Source organism: Lineus longissimus, chromosome 16 (genome assembly GCF_910592395.1).
Source record: "Lineus longissimus chromosome 16, tnLinLong1.2, whole genome shotgun sequence".
In the NCBI taxonomy this organism is placed as follows: Eukaryota; Metazoa; Nemertea; class Pilidiophora; order Heteronemertea; family Lineidae; genus Lineus; species Lineus longissimus.
In genome coordinates this window covers 9,388,330-9,398,561 of record NC_088323.1, presented here as the reverse complement: position 1 = coordinate 9,398,561, position 10,232 = coordinate 9,388,330, and the positions used below count along the sequence as shown (strand labels likewise).

At 38.5% G+C, this 10,232-nt stretch overlaps 1 long non-coding RNA gene across 1 annotated transcript; it reads left to right on the top strand.

Annotated features, from left to right (window-relative positions):
• Positions 1–5,691: 5,691 nt before the first annotated feature.
• On the top strand, positions 5,692–7,147 carry LOC135500872 (uncharacterized). Its single transcript, XR_010449529.1, has 4 exons — positions 5,692–5,873; positions 6,518–6,653; positions 6,777–6,857; positions 7,089–7,147. It is a non-coding gene; the product is annotated as an uncharacterized LOC135500872 (long non-coding RNA).
• The last annotated feature ends 3,085 nt before the right edge of the window (positions 7,148–10,232 follow it).

Below are 10,232 nucleotides of genomic sequence, written 5' to 3'. Positions count from 1 at the left end.
CTATTCCATTCAAATCGAATTGAAATGCCCGGAATTTTTCATAGGCAGACTTCCGTCCACGACGAGTGCTAACACCTATTTATGGCAAGCCAAAGCGGAAAAAATGCAGGACTTCATTTGTTCGTATAAGAACACAAATTCAACGTCAGGACCTTTAATTTTGTATCTAAATCATCCTTTTTCCATACTTAAAAAAATCATATCATAAAAAAATTGAAGAGCCAACCATAGAATTAAATTTTTTATATTGGTTTCGTCTTTTCATCCGTAAATTTTCCCATAAAGCGTTAAAAATATCAAGTAAAAAATATTTTTCATATAAGAATTTTTCATTTCGTAAAAATATTTTTTCATAATAGAAAATCTTTCGTTAAGGAAAAATGTTTTATCATATCAGAAATTTTTCGTTCAGTAAAATATTTTTCACATCAGGAGAACGTGACCTTCCAGGAGCACGTGATCAGTCAGGAGCATGTGACCACAAAATTTGCAGACGTCACGTTTTGGTTCTTGGGGGGTTGCCTCGGCCGCAAAACGAGGCAGAGACAATTAGAATTGCATTTCATCATCTGGATGTCGTCTATGTGTCATTTATACCATGCATATTACCGGTACACGACTTAGATTTCGGGAGGAATTGAATGATACAGGAGGATTACAATATGAAGCATGGAATCATTTTTGCAACACGACAATAGTACCAAACCTGACGTCATCAATTTTTGCGGTCACGTGCTCCTGGAAGGTCACGTGCTCTTGGTATGAAAATGTTTTTACTGAACGAAAACATTTCTGATATGATAAAAATATTTGTATGATAAACATTTTTCGGTATATAAAAAATGTCCTTACAAAACGAAAAAAAAATTGATATGTAAAATCTTTTTGCAGAACGAAATATTTTTGACATGATCGATGATAGTTTAGGGACATGAAAATATGAAGGCATGATGAATAAAAAGCCATTTTAAACTTTTTTTATGATATGATTTTGTTTTAATTAAAGTATGGAAAAAAGGAGATTTAGACAAGAAAATGAAAGGTCCTTACGTTAAATTTGTGTTCTTATACGTACAAATGAAGTCCTGCATTTTTTCCGCTTTGGCTTGCCATACCTATTACATCATTGCCAAATTCGCCAGCAATGTAGGTGAGCTCGTTAAAATGAAAATTACATATCATTCTAAAATGTCCGCTTTTTCTATCTTGCCTGAAGACGTAGACATTACGATGTGGAGTCAAGGAGTAATGAAAAAGAGCCACTGTTACTATAAACCTTAACTTCGTGTGGTTAAAGACCGATGTCGCCCACGCTGGGAATCGGCCATAGATCATTACATCACGGTACGTCCGATAGTTGACCCTCTGCTAGTTTTCTGTTTTGGTTGAAAGTTAAGATATGATATATTTGAATGTAGTCTTCGGGTTTTAAAAGATGAATGTGTTCAAATTCTCGAGTTAATACATTAAATGTGGGAAATGGAAGGCCGCGGCGTCTTGCTGTGCATCTTGGTTTTATCAACACATTAACAATGTATAATGGGGTACCCTGTATAATAAAGAAATTTCGCTCCTCTCAGCATCCCATCCCGACATGCATGGCTTAAAAGCAGAATCTACGAAAACTGCGCGTTAACCCGTAGATACCGCTTAGTCGGAGCAATGGCCCGCTCAAACTTTCACTCCGACTTCATCTTCGAGGTTAAATTACAATTATATTTATCAGTATTCAGTTAATCAATTAACCTTTTCATAGCGTTATTCCATCGACACTTTTAAAGTAAAGCTTTTAATTATAACTTGGCTCAGTGCGAAAGATGTATACCTGGAAGAGGTTATCCAACTTGCAGTCCACGATTTGGAAGACGATAGACGATATACGCCTGAGGCACAGGTTTAAAATAGTATTGGTACACGTATCACTGTGAAATGTTCATAAGCTCATTTGCATTGAAGTTATCATCAGACGATTTTATGATTCACTCTCAAAGTTGAATTGTAGTTGAACGCTTTATTCCTCAATTGACTGTACGCCATGCATTCGAACGAGAATTGGGGTTGTGTTGAAACAGCGACATTGGTACAAACATTATATTGTTTTATTTCCAGTTCGATTTCACTGTGTCATGCGAGTTCTACATTTGGTGACACGATCCATCGCCAGGTCGAGAATATTCCTCAACTCTACAGGTAATCTTGATGGTTTTATAAATTTGAAGTTCACGCGTAGTGTTGATACTTTCCTTCCATTGTGAGTTTTCATCGTTAAGGCATCGCATCGGCCAAATGTACAAGTCATATTCACGATCGCCGAAGAAAGTTTTAACGTAATTGGCGCTAGAACGAGTCATTAATACTAGCTGTCTTAATTATAAGCGCGTTCGCGTCGGCTGTTCTGCGAAGCGCTACTATAGTTCAAGTGTACGTATCCAGTGTTAACCATAACCCATCTCTTATTAGTTCACTCAAAAAATTACCGCCAAAAGAGAAGAACGCAAGACTGAAGGGATTCGGCTGTTCTGAGCTCAGAGAGAGAACCGTATGAATATTCACACTGTTTTTTTAATCAGCACCCCCCCCCCCCGATATTAGTGTTTTGATTTTTGAAACTTAGGTAATAATATCCAAAATACACTTTAAATCAGACCAAATAATTGTAATATTTACCAATTATCTCAGGATGTATACAAATAAAGAAGCCTTATGCTCATTATACAAAACAAAACATTGCCGGAAGGAACTAGAGCAGGTTCCCAACCAGGTGGTGGTTTGGGGATGGTGCAGAAAACCTGCCCGATGACGGAATGCACCGCCGAACCAGTGTCTAACCGGTAGCGCACGCAACAACATCAAATAAGGTCTATGTTGCAAAATAGGTCCAGTCGCCAATATGAAAACTAAAATATTGGCTACCTGACTTTTCCAAAGCCGATATCCTATTTTCCAATCCCGGCAATTCCAGCCCTTGGTAGCAACATCCTTTTGAAGATAACGGGTTCTGAATTGATCCTGGCCTTCATGGCCGTTTTGGTAGGTGGTGAAAAAAGCAGCGCACCTCTGAATATTCGAGCATGCCACACTACAGCAAAGAATTGACTGGACTCGTAAGATTACCAAAGTTAAATTATTCTCGGTTCCACTATGCATTGAATTAGAATGGAATGAGGAAAACACTATACTTGCTGAAGCTATGTCCATGTTGTCAGGATGTGCAATAGTCCCTATTCGACATATTAAATTGTATTTACACGGTCTACGAACTCATCCAATGTAATTCTTAATTGGACGACCTGCTTTCTCGAGATATTGATGGTGTCATCGCAAATGTCCTATACACATTTTTCTGTAGCAAAGCTTTAAATAAAAATGCCCGGGTGGTTATATAGAATATATACGTGTATAGAATCTGTATTGGGTTTGTAAAAAAACAACCTATACACTAGATCCTATCAACAGATTGATTCTATATAACTTAAATAACGTTTTAAAGCATACATTAAAAAACTATATATATGACTAATTTTTATTCAATTTAGAAATTATTAGATTCTGAATAGAAATTATTATGACGATTTTGTATTTACACTGGTTTCCTAGAGAAAGGTGAAGGGGTTTCTCTAGAGATTTCCTTGAGAGAAATACTTGCATGAGACATTTTCTTAAAATTCACAAATACTTGATATGGCTAAAACGAAATTACTAGCATCAGCTACATCTACATGTAGTTGTTTAGCTCCTTCACAATATTTCAGTCGAGCTTATAATATAGTTAATGTATTTGGTTAGAATGTCACTTTGACAAAGGATTTCATTCAATCTTGGATGTGTTTGAGGACATGGGTGTCCAACATGGCACTGGTTTTTTTCAATATACTCTGCCTTCAGATATTTCAAACCCCAGGTGAAAACCATACTCTTCCTAGATGAATTGTGCCTGTAGAAGAAAAAAACACCTAATCAGATCGTTACTCCGCAATGCAAATTTCGCACAAGCAACGCAATGTCCTTCCCACACCAAATCATTATCGAAGCAACTGATGCTTCATCAGGTCATACGCGATTTTCTGAGAGGGAGTCTATACTTTGGGCACTATTGTCTACATGTTCATCGTAGAGTACTACTGACCTGCGCTGAACTTTTAAAACAGGAAATGACAAGTCACATGTACATTTTACCGCCCCGAGAAAAATGTAAATGATAGGCTGAATCGCTTGTCGTGCGAAATCCGCTTTTGAGCTTGATTTTCGAAGGCACCTTGATGAATCGCATGTACCCCGCTGCAACTTTATTTCATTTCGAAATAAAGACACAGAAATCAACATGATGTTTAACAGCATAACAATAAAGAAATTAGGTCTTAATGAAAAGACCTGTCTTAATTGTATCGCCAATCTGAACATAAACTATACAGGATGTGCAGAGTAATTGGAACAGCCGCCCTTCCTATAGGATTGTACTGCTTTTCAGGGTCATGACCCTTTCATATTGAGAAATAAAGAAAAACGTGCCAATACATGTATGTCTGAAACGCAACATCGGCAATTGACCGACATAAGCACAGATAGCATTCTCATCAAGCACCCATTGAACAAAGTTTTTTGTTTATACCGCCTAATCAGGTTAAGGAACCGAATGTTCCTGTTGGCTTGCTTGATTTATGCTAAGGTATCAGCTTGACATGGTGTCCCCTGGTGTCTGAACCACAAGTCCTTCTCACTGAACCAAGATTGAGTGATGTAAAGTTTGGACTTGATTTCTCTAGTTCATATAGGTTGCGTGAAGAGGTTATGAAACACAAAATCATGTCAACCGCTTCATCAGCAAAAACTTATTATGGGCAATGTGTTCTAAATTATGCCATTGAAATCATTTCTACAAGCTAATGATTATGCCCTATTAGTTGGTTTCGGAGAAGCCGTGGAAAATGCACCGCCGGTTTGTCCTTTGGATAGTAAAGAAATTGTAAAACATGGATTGATTTTGTGCGTACACCACAGAGTAATCCGCTGTTTTTTTTCTCTCGAAATTCAGTGCATTATACAAAGTCACATTGTTTATGTTGCCAGATGGACTGATTATTTTAGAATCACCAGTGAGGGTGCATTTGTGCTGTTTTTTCTTGTGATGTAGCCATTGTCCAACGGCAGCACTATCCAGGGCAGGCTGCTCGATAAGTTGGACGACCTGCCATTAACAATATTGCTTTTCAGGGACCAGTGGTGACGATAAGAAAAAATATCCTAACTTGCAAAGACCCAATCACGTCACTTCATGAAACCAAGAGAATCATTTTTCGGAAAAGGATGAAATGAGGATGTAATTGTCGAAGTAACATTCTAAAATACCTTGGTACCACAAATCATAGTTTCAAAGACAAATCAATTAACTTGGTTTTGTTTGCGTACAGAGAGTATTTGAAACTCAACCATGAGCCTCCTTGGTTGTGAAGAAATGCAGCATTTTGCCTTGCACGGGCTTATGTCACAGCTGTTTCAGCTAAGCCTAAACATGACATCGAAATAAACCATTCTGCCTACTAGCCTGCTGCCCAACGATTGGTCCATGCGAAAAGCCTGTTAACCGCTATGTAAACATTGTCGCCAATACACATCTCACACATAATCGCAATACCCATTCAGCCAAAGGGTTAATGCATTGGCATCGTTCAAACATCAGCGCGCTTCTGTACACGTGCTCGAATTAGATACGACGGTTTTCATTGGCTCATAAGTTGTGTCACATGACCATTCACCCGGCAAGAAAATTTCATGAAATTTGGACCAAAATTAACGAAACAGTGGCGATTTCCATGTTTTTTATCGATTTTTCGACAAGTTACAGATTTTGGAATTCTTCAAGACTAGATAGCCGGGTAGGCATAATATCATATATCATAAATACCCCGGCTGTTTTGCATAACTCATTTCAGTTTCGTACAGAATCGTGCGTTTATTCTGAAATTTCTCAAACTTTGATCTGCTCAAATTCAAAATGGCCAAGTTCATCGTACAACATCGAATTCCCTTGATCGTTATTTAGCAAAACGAGTTACTTCCAGTATTCATTTAAATCTTTACTTTTAAAATATATATCTATTTTATGTTAGTTTGCTGTCTATTCATGCAGAAAATGCATTTGAAAAACAAATGTCTAAAAATAGTTGAGTTTTGAAGTTCGATGGTCGGGTCTATTTTGGTGAAAGGGGTACAGCATGGGTAATAGTACAATAATAAGTCATGATCGTGCTTATGAACAAGCCATGAGTTAACATATACCATAGTTTATGTTGAAAATATCTTTACAGATGTAATTGATAAATATAGTCTTAAGAATTCGCCAAATATAGAAAAGTTCTTGGTATAAATATTATCCACCTGTTAGCAAAATGAACTCGCCCATTGACCCACATTCCAGTTTGTTGTGGTATTTTTGTACAGGGTGATGCCAAAACAGTGCCTTTTGTTGACTGGTAAAGAGTCCTTCAGTTACTAAAATGCCTTTTTCCTTTGATTTCAGCTGGTTGCATGGTGTGTACTGCAGATAACTTCTCGACTTAATCCGGCTGATGTGATGCTTTAGTTGATTCGAGAGGCTACATGTATATAGGCCCAGTACGTCGACATCATTGATCCGGCAGTGAACAAGATAAGTGGTAAGTTAAGCGATGTTTCCCTTCATCTATGTATTCACAAACAGATGATTGAAATCATTATACTGTATTCCCGTAGGCTTTGTATGCATGTATTCTATTCTAATAAATTACTCTTTATTTCAGGTTCAGCCTCCAAGATGTGTCACCAGAAATGCAACCGACATTATAGACAGGCGTGATTACTACTCTGATTTTGGACTGATGGTAAGTTCCGAGGCTATTTTGATTGCAATTAAATATTATTTGAATCTACATTGAAATAAAAGTGGACATCTGTAGGATACTTCCTTTCTTTCTCTAGATTCAACACTGGTCAGTGTCAGAATTGAATTAGAATAGAAGCTGTGTCTGTTGGAGCCACCCCCAGTTACCCCCCCCCCCCCCTCCCCCATTTAGCCACTGCCATTATGTTTACACTCGCCTTTACAATTCCAGGTATACTCGTCTTCAAAATGGACCTGACTAGGAATGATGATGGTGACTTCCCTCCTCAGAAAAGAGCTCGGTTGGATTCGAAAGTTGGTGCAGGCGGTCATTAGCGATATTTCGGTCGTAAACGCAAGAAGTCCAAGAAATCCACTGACAAATCAGGAAAACGTATATTCAATGTCGGCGACACGTGTTTGTTCAGATTGGACTCAAAAGTTTATCTTAGAACCGTTCTTAGTCAAGTTGATGAACATCATTTCCAAATTGAGGACTAGACAGGAACAGTGCGCACCTTCATTTGTCTGTCACTTTGATTAAAAGAAAGTTAAAGTTGAAACTTCTATAGCAAGGAATATGAAGATGTGAACTTTGTATTATTATTTTTTGAATGTATGAGTCTATTGAATGTAAATTAAATGCATATTGTGAATAATTAATAATAATAATATTGTGTACATTGAAATCATGACTTTTAATTTTTGTGTACTGGTACTGCCTTGATATGTTGTCCTCTGTGACTGTTGTCTCATCTCTCGGAATAACAAGACCCCAAGCTGGATGAGACACCTACATCCCCTGCATATAAAAGATAGGTTGTGACATAATGTCCTCTGTGACTGTTTTCTCATCTCTCTTAATAACAAGGCCTCAAGCGGGATGAGACAACTACATCCCTCGCCTATGATAATAAAGGTTGTAACATATAATGTCCTCTGTGACTGTTGTCTCATCTCTCGGAATAACAAGGCCTCAAGCTGGATGAGACAACTACATCCCTTGCCTATGATAATAAAGGTTGTGACATGTCCTTGGTGACTGTTGTCTCAACTTCACTCCCGGAATTACAAGACCCCAAGCTGGATGAGACACCCTTTGTCCTGCCTATGATATCATAGGTTGTGACCTGTCGATTTTTGCAACTAACTGTCTCATCTTGGTAGGCCTACAATAGGACACATTTGTCCTGCCTATATATACTATAGGTTAAGACCTGTTCTTTGCGACTATTTGTCTCATTTGTGTACAACAGGGCACCAATCTTTCATACCACAACATAAGTAATGGGCATGGCATTTTCAAATGACGACCATTCTTCACAACGAATAACGAAGTAGGCCCTTTTAAAATGCCTTTTATTTGTCTTTGCCTGAGTGCAAACCTAATCTAATCACAGCCATACAAAGCTATGTTATATGCAGAATATTAAAATGCTTTTTACAGAAGAATTGGTATCTGGGCTGAAACATAATAGAGGTGCAAACAATCATCAATATTTTTACAGAAAAACTCCATCAAAGTCATCTTTTATACACTACACCATGACCGCCAGACCCCGTTAGCCAAAGTTGAGCGAAAAAGGTGGAATGCCTCTCAGCTGGATGTTTATAATAGGTCAGATAAGCTGATTGATTGCACTCCGCGGCCTTCCTCCTAGACATCTGCTATTGCACCACAGACAGCACCCGCTGTGTTAGGTTTACCTGTCTTACTGGGTTCATTACCCTTGGTGCAATATGGGTATGTGGATTAGATCGAATGCACTCAATGTGTTGCTGACATGGCTGAATGGGGTGCCGGTGTGGACGTTTAAAATGTCCTAGGATAAACTTTCCGGGAACAAAGGATTCTATTATGCACTGGAGATATTGACGGTCATGGCCTCTATAGAACCATATGCCATAAATAGGCCCGGACACTTTTTCCAGGAGAGACACTTTCTACTTTTACACCGGCTTCATAAAAGAATCGTTCTTCAGATCATTTTTACAACAAGCGGACGGCGATCCATTGTTTTTCAGTGTTAGCACTGGGAGAATGTCAATAGTGGCTTTTGAAAATTATCTTGCATTCCTGAGTCTATCGGTAACCTATTTACAGGTGTCAAATGGCATTAATACTTCTGAAAGAAATAATTAATCTTGACCGGCTTGACGGGCTGTTTATGATGTCATTCTAAACCATCAGGCCGGTAATAATGGGAATGGACCATTGATTTTGATTTGTGGGTTATTATTATGTTAGCGTATTTTATAACTTTTTCACAATTTATTTTGTCCGACTTTTAACAAATTTTCCCTACTAATTCATAAGACTGTCAATATTATTAGGTCTGCTTATCGATGTTTACGAAACTTCTTTTCACCAATTTTATAAGCTAACATTGCGTAGGCCGAGTCCAGCATGTGAACGTCCACTTATGGCATTACTCCCTGTTATCACAGACTTGACATTGGCATGTCGTGTAACTTTTGAATAATAATCAAAGATCAATCAAATCTCACTGCCACAACCATTAATTAAATACTATGTGTCCGACCCAAACAGACTCTAGGAACCGGTCAACATTTCATTAAAAACGGCACGTTCCGGATTGATGAGACCATCTACATGTTATAAACGTTATTAGTCTGCGTATATTCCCTTTCCAACTTTCCAAAAGTGGAGGAGGTCGATTGGTCATTGAAGCCAAGTTTTCAGGATGTCGCCAGGGTGTCAGCATTTCGAATGGCTCAGTCATAGCATAATTCTGACCCCGGTTAATAGGGGATTGATTTGGACTGAATCATCAGTCGTTTCGCTATGGAGTCAAATGAAAGTTTCAAAACACCATTTGACATCTTGATCACTTTCTTCAGGTAAGCATCCTTATTATTCAACACCATTCTATGTTTCATAATGAAATTGTCAAGATGCAGTATAGATTGGCTGACTTCTTCATTAGAATTTCATTGTAACAAATAAAGATTGAAATTGATTATTCATAAGCGCTCCATGGGGAATCCTATCAAATCACTCGCAACTCCTTCCATTCGGGACTCTTCAGTAAAAGTTGCTTGTCACCCAGAGGAAACAAGGGCGGGATTTTTCTCATCCACATCTCCTCATGATGTCAAGGATGCGGAATTACTCCTCAAGATTCTGAAATGCTGCCCCCTGAATGTTGATGGCTCCTCCCATGGGACCCGTCTTTAATATGCCTGTCATCCAGAGGAAACCAGGGCAGGTTTTACCCCCCCCCCCCCTCCCCCATCTTATGATGACAGTAATGCGGAAGAGCTGTCCTAAGGACGATGCTGACTCCTCCAGTGTGGGACTCTTCTGTAAAACATTCCCGTTGTCGAGAGGAAACAGGGACGGATGATACCCCCC